This window comes from Bos grunniens, chromosome 14 (assembly GCF_055505025.1).
Source record: "Bos grunniens cultivar Pamir isolate PY7600 chromosome 14, Bosgru_T2T1.0, whole genome shotgun sequence".
NCBI classification, from domain to species: domain Eukaryota; kingdom Metazoa; phylum Chordata; class Mammalia; order Artiodactyla; family Bovidae; genus Bos; species Bos grunniens.
This window is the reverse complement of record NC_141178.1, coordinates 13,035,349-13,048,676: the sequence shown is the minus strand read 5'-3', so window position 1 is coordinate 13,048,676 and position 13,328 is coordinate 13,035,349. Positions and strand designations below refer to the sequence as shown.

Genomic DNA, 13,328 nt, shown 5'->3' with positions numbered 1-13,328 from the left:
AGATTCCAACAGATAAAATCCAGTGACCTGGTTTTCTCTTAAAGAGACAGAACTATGTGTATAAATAGATTAAAATAGCAAATACTCATTAATGTAGCCCTTACAAGTACCAGGCACTGTTCTAAGTACTTTCATAGTTATTACTTCATCAATATAAAAATTCTACAGATGAGGCACTAGCATTATCCCATTTTATGGATGAAAAAATTGAGGTACGGGAGGTTAGATAACTTGCTAAGGGATAAACCCTAGGAAGCAGAGGAACCAGCACATAAAACCAAGTTGCCTGGTTCCAGAGCCACATTCTTGTCCCATTGCTATGACTTTCAAAACTAAAAAAGATCTTCCCCTTAGGACACACTGGTCCTTCAGGGGAACTGCTTTGAACTCGTGAGTTGAGTCCTGGTCTGGACATGAGGTTCATAAGTTGAGGGGCTCCTGGAGGCAAGAATAATGAAGGTGCAGAGAGGCTGAGTAACTTGTTCCAGACCGTGTGACTGGTATGTGGCTGGGCAGGTTCCAGAGTCATTGTGTAACATCAAGAATACATTTAATTGCCTTGAGATATTTGCAAATAAAGTCTCCTTAGAAAAAATTAATAATCAGCAGTATTTTTAAATCAACAGACTTTTAAGGTCACCAACTATGGCAATTTCCTTGGTGGTCGTCCAGTGGCTAAGACTCCATGCTCCCAACGCAGTGGGCCAGGGTTCAAACCCTGGTCAGGGAACTAGATTCCACATGCTACAACTAAGAGCTCACACACTGCAACCAAAGATCCAGCGTGAGGCAACGAAGACCCAACACAGCTAAATACACAAACAAAAAGGTTTAAAAATCACCAACTGTGTGAAAGCACAACTTTAAAGTAGACCTCATGCATAAAAATAAGGTGGAGGCATTAGCTTTATGAAAAAACAAAATTCTTATTTTCAATAATTTTGGAATTAATAGATAATTGAGATTATGTACATGAAAAGTTAGAAGATTGATTAATACTGTTGAAATGCTGTAAGGCTCCAAAACCAACTGATTTTGTTGCTGTTTTTGTTTGCTGTGTCTTCCACTGGAATAATGACATTGTTTGTCCTGTTTCCTGCTATAGAACAATGCCTGGTACACAGCAGGTGCTAGATAAACGAACACTGAATGAATGAATGAGTGTATCTGCCAGACGTCAATAAGCTGAGAATGAGACTATGGACAAGGACAGGAAAGGAGGAATCTTGAGGAAGTGCACCAGTCGGAGGATGGGAGTAAAGAGAAGTCAGAAAGTAATTGGTGGAATGGAGGCAAATCAAGAAAGTGAAGGATCCTGAAAATCAAGAGTAGGGAGAAATCTGGGAAGTGGTGAGTAGCATTAGGAAACACTGCAGATAAATGGGAAAGCACTATTGCTTTTGGGTTTTTGGTGGCGGGGGGGGGCTGAAAAAAATGCAGCTGCAAGAGAGAAATTGGAGTGGTATCCCATTTGCACAGGAATCAAGGAGTAATTAGGACACTAGGCAGGAAGCCTGGCATTGAGCAGAAGGAAGGAGCTGACAGCACTGGGCAGTTGCCTGAAGAAGGCAAGGACACTGTTAATTCAGTGGGAAAGTGTTGTGTTGTCACTTTGTCATTGTCTCAAGTGGGGGCTCCCTCTCACCCATCCTTTGTCCTAAAGGAACAAAAGGGGCCTTGACTTTCATGAGTGCCCCAGTGTGAGAGCTCAGGGTTTGGAATCAGACAGTCCAAATTCAGATCGTGCAGAGAGATGTTCCACTGTCTAACTTCTGAGTATAATAAACTTATTAAATTTCTCACCAGCATTATTTTTAATTACACTGATTCTTTAACCACACTCTTTACTCGACCCAACTGTGTTGGGTGTTTGAAGAAGAAATTACTTGAGAAGTTACCAGTTGAAGAAGAAATTACTTAAGTCCTTAAGCTTTCTCACTGAAGTAGAGATTCAGTCATTGAATATTTTTAAGTTCCTACCATGTGCCAGAAACAGTTCTAGTGGGGGAGTCAACATACCCGCAATAAATAAATCTCTGTACAATTCCAAAAACATGAAGCCAACTATTTTATAAAATAAGATATTTCATTTCATGATATTTTATATCTTGACTTCTGTTAACAGGAAGATGGAGTAGATGTACTTTTCCCTGTTGTTCCATTCAGTTCAGTTCAGCTGCTCAGTCGTGTCTGACTCTTTGCAACCCCATGGACTACAGCATGCCATGCTTCCCTGTCCTTCACCAACTCCTGGAGCTTACTCAAACTTATGTCCATCGAGTCAGTGATGCCATCCAACCATCTCATCCTCTGTCGGCCCCTTCTCCTCTTGCCTTCAGTCTTTCCCAGCATCAGGGTCTTTTCTAATGAGTCAGCTCTTCACATCAGGTGGCCAAAGTATTGGAGTTTCAGCTTCAGCATCAGTCCTTCCAATGAATATTCAGGACTAATTTCTTTTAGAACTGACTGCTTTGATCTCCTTGCAATCCAAGCGACTCTCAAGAGTCTTCTCCAACACCACAGTTCAAAAGCATCAGTTCTTCAGTGCTCAGCTTTCTTTAAGTTGTATTTAATGTTGCCCCCATTAAATACAACTTAAAACCCTAGAAGTGGTCAAACAGGAGATGGCAAGAGTGAACATCAACATTTACATCAGCAAACTAAAATGGACCAGAATAGGCAAATTTAATTCAAATGACCATTATATTTACTACTGTGGGCGAGAATCCTTTAGAAGAAAGGGAGTAGCCCTCATAGTCAACAAAATGCAGTACTTGGATACAATCTCAAAAATGACAGAATGATCTCAGTTCATTTCCAAGGCAAACCATTCAACATCACAGTAATCCCAGTCTATATCCCAACGACTAATGCCGAAGAAGATGGAAGTTGAATGGTTCTATGAAGACCTACAAGACCTTCTAGAACTAACACCAAAAAAAAAAAAAAAGTCCTTTTCATCACAGGGGACTGGAATGCAAAAGTAGGAAGTTAAGAGATACCTGGAGTAACAGGCAAGTTTGGCCTTGGAGTACAAAATGAAGCAGGGTAAAGACCAACAGAGTTTTGCCAACAAAACGCACTGGTCGTACCAAACACTCTCTTCTAACAACACAAGAGACAACTCTACACATGGACATCACCAGATGATCAATACAGGAATCAGATTGATTATATTCTTTGCAGTCAAAGATGGAGAAGCTCTATCTATACAGTCAGCAAAAAAAGGCCGGGAGTTGACTGTGGCTCAGATCATGAGCTTGTTATTGCAAAATTCAGGCTTAAATTGAAGAAAGCAGGAAAAACCACTAGGTCATTCAGATATGACCTAAATCAAATCCTTTACGATTGTATAGTAGAAGTGACAAATAGATTCAAGGAATTAGATCTAATAGACAGAGTGCTTAAAGAACTATGGATGGAGCTTTGAAACCCTGTATAGGAGGTGATGACCAAAACCATCCCCAAGAAAAAGAAATGCAAGAAGGCAAAATGGTTCTCTGAAAAGAAGAGCACAAAAGGCAAGGGAAAAAAGGAAAGATATACCCATCTGAATGCAGAGTTCCAAAGAATTGCAAGAAGAGATAAGAAAGTCTTCTTAAATGAACAGTGCAAAGAAATAGAAGAAAACAATAGAATGGCAAAGACTAGAGATCTCAAGAAAATTAGAGATGCCAAGGGAACATTTCATGCCAAGATGGGCTCAATAAAGGACAGAAATGGTATGGACCTAACAGAAGCAGAAGAGCTTAAGAAGAGGTGGCAAGAATACACACAACTGTACAAAAAAGGCCTTGCTGACCTGAATAACCACATGGTGTGGTCACTCATCTTGAGCCAGACATCCTGGGATGTGAAGTCAAGTGGACCTTAGGAAGCATTATTACAAACAAAGCTAGTGGAAGTGATGGAATTCCAGTTGAGCTATTTCAAATCCTAAAAGATGATGCTGTGAAAGTGCTGCACTCACTTTCACTTTCATATTGCTGACACAATATGCCAGCAAATTTGGAAAACTCGGCAATGGCCACGAGACTGGAAAAGGTCAGCTTTCATTCCAATCCCAAGGAAGGGCAATGCCAAAGAATCCTCAAACTACTGCACAACTATACGGTATGTGCACTAAGAACTTCCTGATGTACAAGCTGGATTCAGAAAAGGTCAGAGGAACCAGAGATCAAGGTCCAAAAAGCAAGGGAATTGCAGAAAAACATCTACTTCTGCTTTACTGACTACGCCAAAGCCTTTGACTGTGTGGATCACAATAAACTGGAAAATTCTTAAAGACATGGGAATACCAGACCACCTGACCTGCCTCCTAAGAAACCTGTATGCAGGTCAAGAAGCAACAGTTAGAACCGGACATGGACAACGAACTGGTTCAAAATTGGGAAAGGAGTTAAGTCAGGGCTGTATATTGTCAGCCTGATTATTTAACTTATATGCAGAGTACATCATGCAAAATGCTGGGCTGGATGAAGCACAAGCGGTAATCAAGATTGCCGGGAGAAATGTCAATAAACTCAGATATGCAGATGACACCACCCTAACGGCAGAAAGTGAAAGGAACTAGAGAGCCTCTTGATGAAGGTGAAAGAGGAGAGTGAAAAAGCTGGCTTAAAACTAAACATTCAAAAAACTAAGATCATGGCATCCAGTCCCATCACTTCAAGGCAAATAGATGAGGAAAAAATGGAAACAGGGACAGACTATATTTGTTGTTGTTGTTGCTGTTCTATTCCTTTTTCTTTTAGCTTTTTCTTTTGTTTTCAGACTTTATTTTCTTGGGCTCCAAATTCACTGCAGATGCTGACTGCAGCCACGAAATTAAAAGACACTTGCTCCTTGGAAGAAAAGCTATGACAAACCTAGTATAGTATAGTGAACTTGCTCAGTCGTGTTCGACTCTTTGCGACCCCATGGACTGTAGCTTATCGGGCTCCTCCCTCCATGGGATTCTCCAGGCAAGAGTACTGGAGTGGGCTGCCATTTCCTTCTCCAGGGGATCTTCCCAACCCAGGGATCGAACCTGGGTCTCCCACATTGCAGGCAGACACTTTAACCTGTGAGCCACCAGGTAAGCCCTAGTTTTTTGAATGTTTAGTTTTAAGCCAGCTTTTTCACTCTCCTCTTTCACCTTCATCAAGAGGCTCTCTAGTTCCTTTCACTTCTGCCGTTAGGGTGGTGTCATCTGCATATCTGACAGATAACAAACCTAGACAGCTATTAAAAAGCAAAGATATCACTTTGCTAACAAAGATATCACTTTGCTAACAAAGGTCCGTCTACTCAAAGCTATGGTTTTTCCAGTAGTCATGTATGGATGTGAGAGCTGGACCACAAAGAAGACTGAGCAATGAAGAATTGATGCTTTCAAATTGTGGTGCTGGAGAAGGCTCTTGAGGGTCCCTTGGACAGCAAGGAGATCAAACCAGTCCATCCTAAAGGAAATCAGTCCTTAATATTCATTGGAAGGACTGATACTGAAGCTGAAGCTCCAATATTTTGGCTACCTGATACAAAGAGCTGACTCATTAGAAAAGACTCTGATGTTGTGAAAAATTGAGGGCATGATGAGAAGGGGGGCAGGGGTAACAGAGGATGAGATGGTTGGATGGCATCATTGACTCAGTGGACATGAACTCGAGCAAACTCTGGAAGGTAGGGGAGGAGGGAGGCCTGGTGTGCTGCAGTCCATGGGGTCACAAAGAGTCAGACATGACTGAGCAACTGGACAACAACAACAAAAACCCTAGACATTATATATAAGACATGAGAAGAGAGAAAAATGCAGACAGGCTAGGGACTTTGAGATCTGAGGCACAATCTGGTGATGAGTTGCCTGTGCTTTCTTTTAGCTTCATGGTTCCCAGACCTGGAGCTGAAGAAGCTGGCATCCTAGAAATGCCAAAAGGAGCAAACAAACAAGCAAGAAGTCCCCAACAAAAGTCAAAATAACAGGAAAGGGGAAGTCTAACAAGACAAATAACTTTTAACCAACTTACTCCAGCCAAAAACCACAGATAAAAATGGTGACTCCATTCCCACTCATACCATCAAAGGAGTGGAACCCTAGACTTCCTGCTAGTGGGGTATATCAAAGGGCCCCAACTGTACCCCCACGCCCCACCCTACACACACTGAGATGGTATCAGAGAAGTCTGCAGGGAGCCGGACTTTCATCCCCACGGGACAGTAATGGGCCCTGCCCCTGTGCTATCAGTAGACCACTTGGGGCATCTGAACTCCATCTACAACAGTAACAAGGCACCCCTCTCCATCCCAGCTGGGGTGGTGTCAAAGGAGGCAGAGTCAAGAGTCAGGATTTTCACCACCACCCAGAGATAATGAGGCTGATCATTACCTTCTAAAGGTCAGTAGTGGCCCCATGGGGAGCAGTAACAAGGAATTCCTATTGGTGGAATTGGTACCAATTCCTAAGGTATTGGTGGCTGCCTCATGGGAGCCAAACCTCCCGCCCCTGCCAAGCAGCTCATAGGAGCCCCTTTCCACTCCAGTGTCAGCAGAGGCCACATGGTGAGCTGACTTCTACCCCAACCTACAAGCAACAAGGCAGTGCCCTTCCCTTCCTCTGCCAGGAATGAGAAGACCCAGTTACAACAGAAAGTTTAAGATCCAGAGTCTCATAATGTAATACCCAAAATGTCCACGTTTCAACTGAAAATTACACATCACACCAAGAATCAGGAAAATCTAAACTTGAAAGAGAAAAGATCATCAATAGGTGCCAACTCTAAAATGACAGAGATATTACAATTAACTGAGAAAGATTCTAAAGCAGCCATCTCAGTGCTTCAACAAGCAATCATGAATGTGCTTGAAACATGATAAAATAGAAAAGTCTGAGCAAATAAGTGGGAACTCTCAGCACAGAGGAGATATAAAAAAGAAGAAAGTGGAAATTTAAGAACTGAAAAATATAAAGCTGAAGATTCAGTGGATGAGCTCAACAGTGGAATGGAGGGGTCGGAGGGAAAAAAATCTGTGAATTGTAATATAGAGCAATAATAATTGTCCAATCTGCACAATACAGAGAAAACAGAATGGGGTGGGGTGGGGGAATGAACAGAGCCTCAGTGATTTATGGACCCACAGCAAAAATCTAACTTTATGTTGTCTGAATCCCAATAGGAGAGGAGAAAGAGAGCAAAGCTGAAAAATTACTTGAGTAAATAATGACTGAAAACTTTCCAAATTTGGCAAAAAAAACATAAGCCTATAGATTAAGTAAATCATGACAAGTTAAATAAATCACAAACAGGATAAGCCTAAAGAAACCCCTTACCAAGTTAAACTTTACAAAAATAAACACAGTATTCTTCTTATATTTATTGAAGTGTAATTTTATGCTGCTGAATATAATAAAAAATTTGAACAACAACAAACCAACCCTAAAAACAAAGTATCTTGAAAGCTGAGAGAAGCAACGCCTTATATAAAAAAGAAAAACAGCTTGAATAATGGCAGATTTCTCATCACAAATCACAGAAGCAAGAAGGGGGTGGCATAACATTTGTGAAGTGCTGAAATGAAATAACTGTCAACCTATAATCCTATATCCAGTGAAACTATCCTTCAAGAATGAAAGAAAATCAAGACATCAGCTAAAGAAAAACTAAGAAAGTTCAGTTCATCATCAGCAGAATTATCTTAAGAAAATGGCTCAAGAAGTTCTTTAAACAGAAATGAAATGGAAAAGGAAGAAATCTAGGAATATGAAAAAGGAAGGAAGCACACACAGAGTAAAAACTATGAGTAAGAACACTTCCTTCTAAGTTTCTAAATTATTTGATGATTGAAACATAAATTATAACTGCATGCTATAGTTATAAATATGAGTAGAGGAAATATTTAAGACAACTATAACCAGGGGAAGGCAAAGAGCTGTAAAGGGAGGTAAGGTTTCTACACTTGAATTTATAAAATACTAACACCATCAGACTGTAATAAATTGTACATATGTAAAGTAATACCTGGAGCAATTACTAAAAAAGCTACCAAGAGATACACTCAAAAACCCTATAGCCATAGAAGAATCTACAGAATAAAAATTAAAATAAAACTGTAGAGATCATAAAAAATAGAATTAAAAAAAAATTCAAGTGATCCATAAAAAGGCAAGAAAAGACAGAAGCATAAGAAATAGAGCAGAAAACAATAAAATGGCAGGTTTAAGTTCTAACGTCAATAATTACATTAAACGTAAGTGACCTAAATACACCAAGTGAAAAAATACATACATACATACCCCAACTGAAAGAGATTGGCAAAATGGGTTAGGAAACATGACCCAACTGAATGCTCCTATAAGAAACTCATCTAAATGTGACTTTATAGGTAGGTTGCAAGTAAAAGGATAGAAAAAGACATATCCTCCATTCATTCATTAATCAAAAGAAAGTAAAGTAATTGTAAAGGAAATGGCACCCCACTCCAGTACTCTTGCCTGGAGAATCCCATGGACAGAGGAGCCCGGCAGGCTACAGTCCACAGGGTCGCAAAGAGTCGGGACATGGCTGAAGTGACTGAGCATGCAAAAAGAAATGGATATTACTTATTATTTCTTTAGAGCAAAGACATTTACCAGAGATTCAGAGGGACCTGACATAATGACAAACTCACTTAAGCAAAAGGGAAGAATTTCCTGGAAGACTCATAAACCAAACTGTTGGCTGGACAAGGAGTTAGTGGAAATCAAAGACATGGAACCATGACTAGATGTCTTCCACTCTCTTTTCTTGATTTCTACATCTCAATAGGAATTGCATTTCTCAGATTTCTATGAGACTGAAAACATGGCCACCAGTGGTTCCTGAGACTCATGACTCTTGTCATCCGTGTGTCCCCAGCTCCAGCTCAAATAATTTCAGGAATGAGAGTGACGCTGGTTCATAAAACAGCATGGTAGATCTGCTACAGTCACATGGTTCCATCCACCACAAATAGCTTTTCAAATCCTCATCCTCCTGATGAATGCCTACTTTACATTACAGGTTCCATTTAAGCATCATTTCCTCTAAGAATTTTTTCCTAGTATGTTCTCACAATAGAGTTTAACACTGTTCTTCAGATCCCCACATTCCTCTATATACCTGTATCATGGATCTGATAATGCTTTACTTTGCTTGTTTCCATTTCTTTCTGCATGCATAAGTTGCTTCTGTCATGTCCGACTTTGTGACCTCATGGACAGTAGCCTGCCAGGCTCCTCTGTCCACGGGACCCTTCAGGGAAGAACACTGGAGTGGGTTGCCATGCTCTTCTCCAGATCTTCCCCACCCAGGGATCAAACTCGTGTCTCTTACGTCTCCTGCATCGGCCAGCGAGTTCTTTACCACTAGCGCCACCTGGGAAGCAGCTCTTTCTACTAGACCCTAGTTTCATCGACATTTTTGCTTCCCCAGCTCCTAGCAGGGTAGTCAGGTTGCTAAGGATTCTAACAAAACTCATTGGCAGCTCATTCCAGGTGTGGACATTGAGCAGTTGTAACCATCCATGCACTCACCTATGTGCATGAAGGAGTGACCACAGTAGCAGAAGAAATTGTAGATGTTTGCCAGGAAGAATGAAAAGGCCTGCCCCAGGATAGGGTCACACTTACCATTTAATTGTATTCTCAACTCCCTAGGGTGGCTTCCTTGGTTTGGGACAGAGAAAACTCCAAACAGGAAGTGCCATGTCAACCTACATAGTGATGTAAATCACTACTGAATAACTGAGGAGTTGTATCTCAGTAATGGGAAGGAGTTACTTCCCATCTGGGGAGTTTGTATTAAACTTAAAAAATGTAAAAACCAAAAAAAGGGGCCCTTCCGCGTTCTCTCTTGAACAAAGAGGGGAAAAGATAAAGGAAGAGCTAAGGGATTTTTTAATAGTGGGAGAAAACTTCCCAAGGACAAGAAGATGCCCTCTGTCCCAGATGACAGGTCCCAAAACCGACATGCTTTGGGCAGCTGCAGACCCAAGCTCAGGCCTCCAAGCAGCCTATGGAGCGCTCCGTGGAGAAGACAGGAGAGTGGCCTGTCAGCCAAGCAGTCATCCCTCAGAGCACGCCTGCCAATTTCCTTCCCTTCTGTTTCTCCATCGTACTCAATGTCTTTTCTAGGAACTGTTCTACGACCAGGACAGCTGCGCTGGGGATTAGTCGCAGTAGTAAATCTTCTCTGGTGAGAGCAAAATACGTATCTCTGACCTCCAGTTTCTCACCAGGACCCAGCTGGATTGGTCCATCAGAACCCATACACCCTGAGGCACACACTGGTTTAATTTTTCCTCTGACATTCAGGAGACACAACGTAATTACATCTATTGCTCATCCATCGTCTCTCACTCACCAGCACAGACATGAAAAAGTCAGGGAGAATAACAACTCCCCAGAGCAAGTTTACTAGGCAAGCTGAGCAGCTGTGTGTGGCATCAGTGCATACAGGACATGAAACATCACTAGAATGAACTCTAAAATACGTTTCATTAACTCAGGCCCCACAAACAACTCCTCACATAACCAGTCGATATGAACTGGTCCCACATCCACAGAAGAAGTGGAGAAAATAGTCCTTACCAGCACCAGCTCCACCCAAACTAAATGAATCTTGAAATTTTATGTAAATGAGTATTAGTTTGGATTGGCTAAATTATTAGTCTACCTCATATTCCTTGGTTGAGCACAGTGCCCATTTCTCTTGTTTATTATGGTTCATACCTGAGCTAACCAATCAGAAAACAAAATGGAGATCTTAGTCAAGATGACTTAGAACTGTGTTTCAAGTTTTTGCTCAGAGACATGCTAACGCGAACTGTGGTTTACCGGCTTCTAGTTTATTCTCCTCTCTTCTCTTGCCTTTCCACTATTTGAGGGGAAAAGCAAAGGGAGAAAAAGGAAACCAAGATGGTTCAAAGAGAAAGCTGATGGGTAGACTAAAATTTGACTGATACTCCAAAATATGTCTTTTTGGACAAACAGTAATTAAAAAAAAAAGATTCGTGAAAAATGACCAAGCCGAGTGTAACCACTCACTCCTCAAGCCTTTTATTTTTAATAAAAAGGAGTTATGAGAACATCTTCAAAAAGTGACCTCCTCTAACATTTAAAATAACACTTCAGATTCAAATACAGATAGAAATTGAGTATATGCTCAAGATGGCTGATGCTATCAGTTCACTTGGATATGTTCCTCACATCCTGCTTCAAATTCGTTCCACGTGGACCTAAATGTGAGGCTTCCCAGGTGGCTCAGTGTAAAGAATCCTCCTACCAATGCAGGAGACATAAGAGACATGAACATTACATGGGATGGTGGCTTAAACTTTATTAAAGGAAAGTTTAACTTCAGAGGCCTTAGATACATTTGGATTACAATTGCAAAATAAGAGAGAGAATATTTTACCACTGAATTAAAATGGTGTTCTAATGAATAAAAAGAATATTGCTATTTCAAATTGTGTTACTCCGCTAAAATGCAGACTATACTATACACAACACACCAATTTTGTATATCATATATATACCAAGGAAAAATTGGAAAGACATAAACACTGTGTTAATGGTAGTTATCTCTTACCTGGTACAATCAGAATTGATTTTATGATTTGTTTTTGGCTGTGCTGGATCTTCACTGCCACTTGGGCTTTCTCCAGTTGCAGTGTGTGGGCTGCTCACTGTGGCAGCTTTTCTTGTTGCAAAGCACTGGCTCTAGGGTGCACAGGCTTCAGCAGTTGTGGCATATGGGCTCAGCAGTTGCAGCTCCTGGTGTCCAGAGCACAGGCTCAATACTCGTGGTATACCAGTTTAGTTCCTCTGCAGCACGTGGGATCTGCCCAGATCAGGGATCGAACCCTTGTCTCCTGCATCAGCAGGTGGACTCTACCACTGAGACAGCAGGGGAGCCCTCGAGTTGATTTTAAAAATGTTTTTCCTTTATGCTTTTGCATTATTTCCACCCCCCAAGATTTCTGTAATGAACACATGTAGGTTACTTGCATAAGAAGAAAATAAATACATTAATTTAGAAAATGATCGTTCAGTAAAGAGAGTATTATACACTCCTCCAAACTGAGATTCAAGCAGATTTAACAACTACATTGAACAGCTTTCAAGAAAGGAATAGAGCAGGTGTCTGTATGTTAAATGAAAACTTTCTCAGCTTATTAGCCCACTTACAAGATTAACACAGGATAAAAATCACTGAAACAAGCAACAAATGTAAAATAGATGAAATAGCTTCTCAAATCATTAATGCTGCGCTCCTAAAGAATCTTTGTAGCACCCATAAAAGAGATCTTGTGGTTTTAAAAAGATCTTGAACTTGCTCTCTGAGAAATTCAATCTGTAGGCCTGTGTTTAAACACAGGATATTATTATATAACTAAGCAGCTGTGAAGATTAATCGTGATTAAAAATAAAAGGGAAAAGACACAGAACACCAAGGCAGGACTGTTTAATGAGAGAAGGGTGACTCAAAGGAAAACAGTATCTATACTGGGTAATAAAGTCAATCCATAGACTTATCCGGTAAGAATAAAGATGCTGCTGCTACTGCTGCTAAGTTGCTTCAGTCGTGTCCGACTCTGTGCTACCCCAGAGACAGCAGCCCACCAGGTTCCCCCGTCCCTGGGATTCTCCAGGCAAGAACACTGGAGTGGGTTGCCATTTCCTTCTCCAGACTGTTAGTAGCTGCTACTGCTGCTGCTAAGTCGCTTCAGTCGTGTCCGACTCTGTGCGACCCCAGAGACAGCAGCCCACCAGGTTCCCCCGTCCCTGGGATTCTCCAGGCAAGAACACTGGAGTGGGTTGCCATTTCCTTCTCCAGACTGTTAGTAGCTACTACTGCTACTGCTAAGTTGCTTCAGTCGTGTCCAACTCTGTGCGACCCCATAGACGGCAGCCCACCAGGTTCCCCCGTCCCTGGGATTCTCCAGGCAAGAACACTGGAGTGGGCTGATATTTTATTTCAAATCTGATTCAAAAGGTATGCTTATTAAATCTATGATTACACCAGAAATAATGAAAATAATATTCATAAGCATATATACAAAATACATGTATTATGGACCATTTGTGAATGGCCCAGTATTTTCAAACTTCATGTCATTTTTCAAACCCAAACATCTTAATGTGTCTATAATTTATCTTTCCAGCCTTACTCTTTCCTTACACCCTGCTTTTCCATTTTACCCCACAGTCCAGACGTTTGAATGCCATATACACTGTCCATTCACCACCTTCTGACATGAACTTCCAGTTCATCCCTTACATATAAGCCCCAATCCGTTAACATTTCCTTGGAGCCCACCACCCCACCTTATAC

At 41.1% G+C, this 13,328-nt stretch overlaps 1 long non-coding RNA gene across 2 annotated transcripts; it reads right to left on the bottom strand.

Annotated features, from left to right (window-relative positions):
* Positions 1 to 1,795: 1,795 nt before the first annotated feature.
* LOC147359061 (uncharacterized) lies at positions 1,796 to 13,245 on the bottom strand. Of its 2 annotated transcripts, none has more exons than XR_015140498.1 (2): positions 11,583 to 13,245; positions 1,796 to 2,603 (listed from the first exon to the last, which is right to left on the bottom strand). It is a non-coding gene; the product is annotated as an uncharacterized LOC147359061 (long non-coding RNA). The 2 variants fall into 2 exon arrangements; XR_015140499.1 differs by lacking the exon at positions 1,796 to 2,603 and adding an exon at positions 11,028 to 11,272 and having other exon boundaries at positions 11,583 to 12,829.
* Between the last annotated feature and the right edge of the window lie 83 nt (positions 13,246 to 13,328).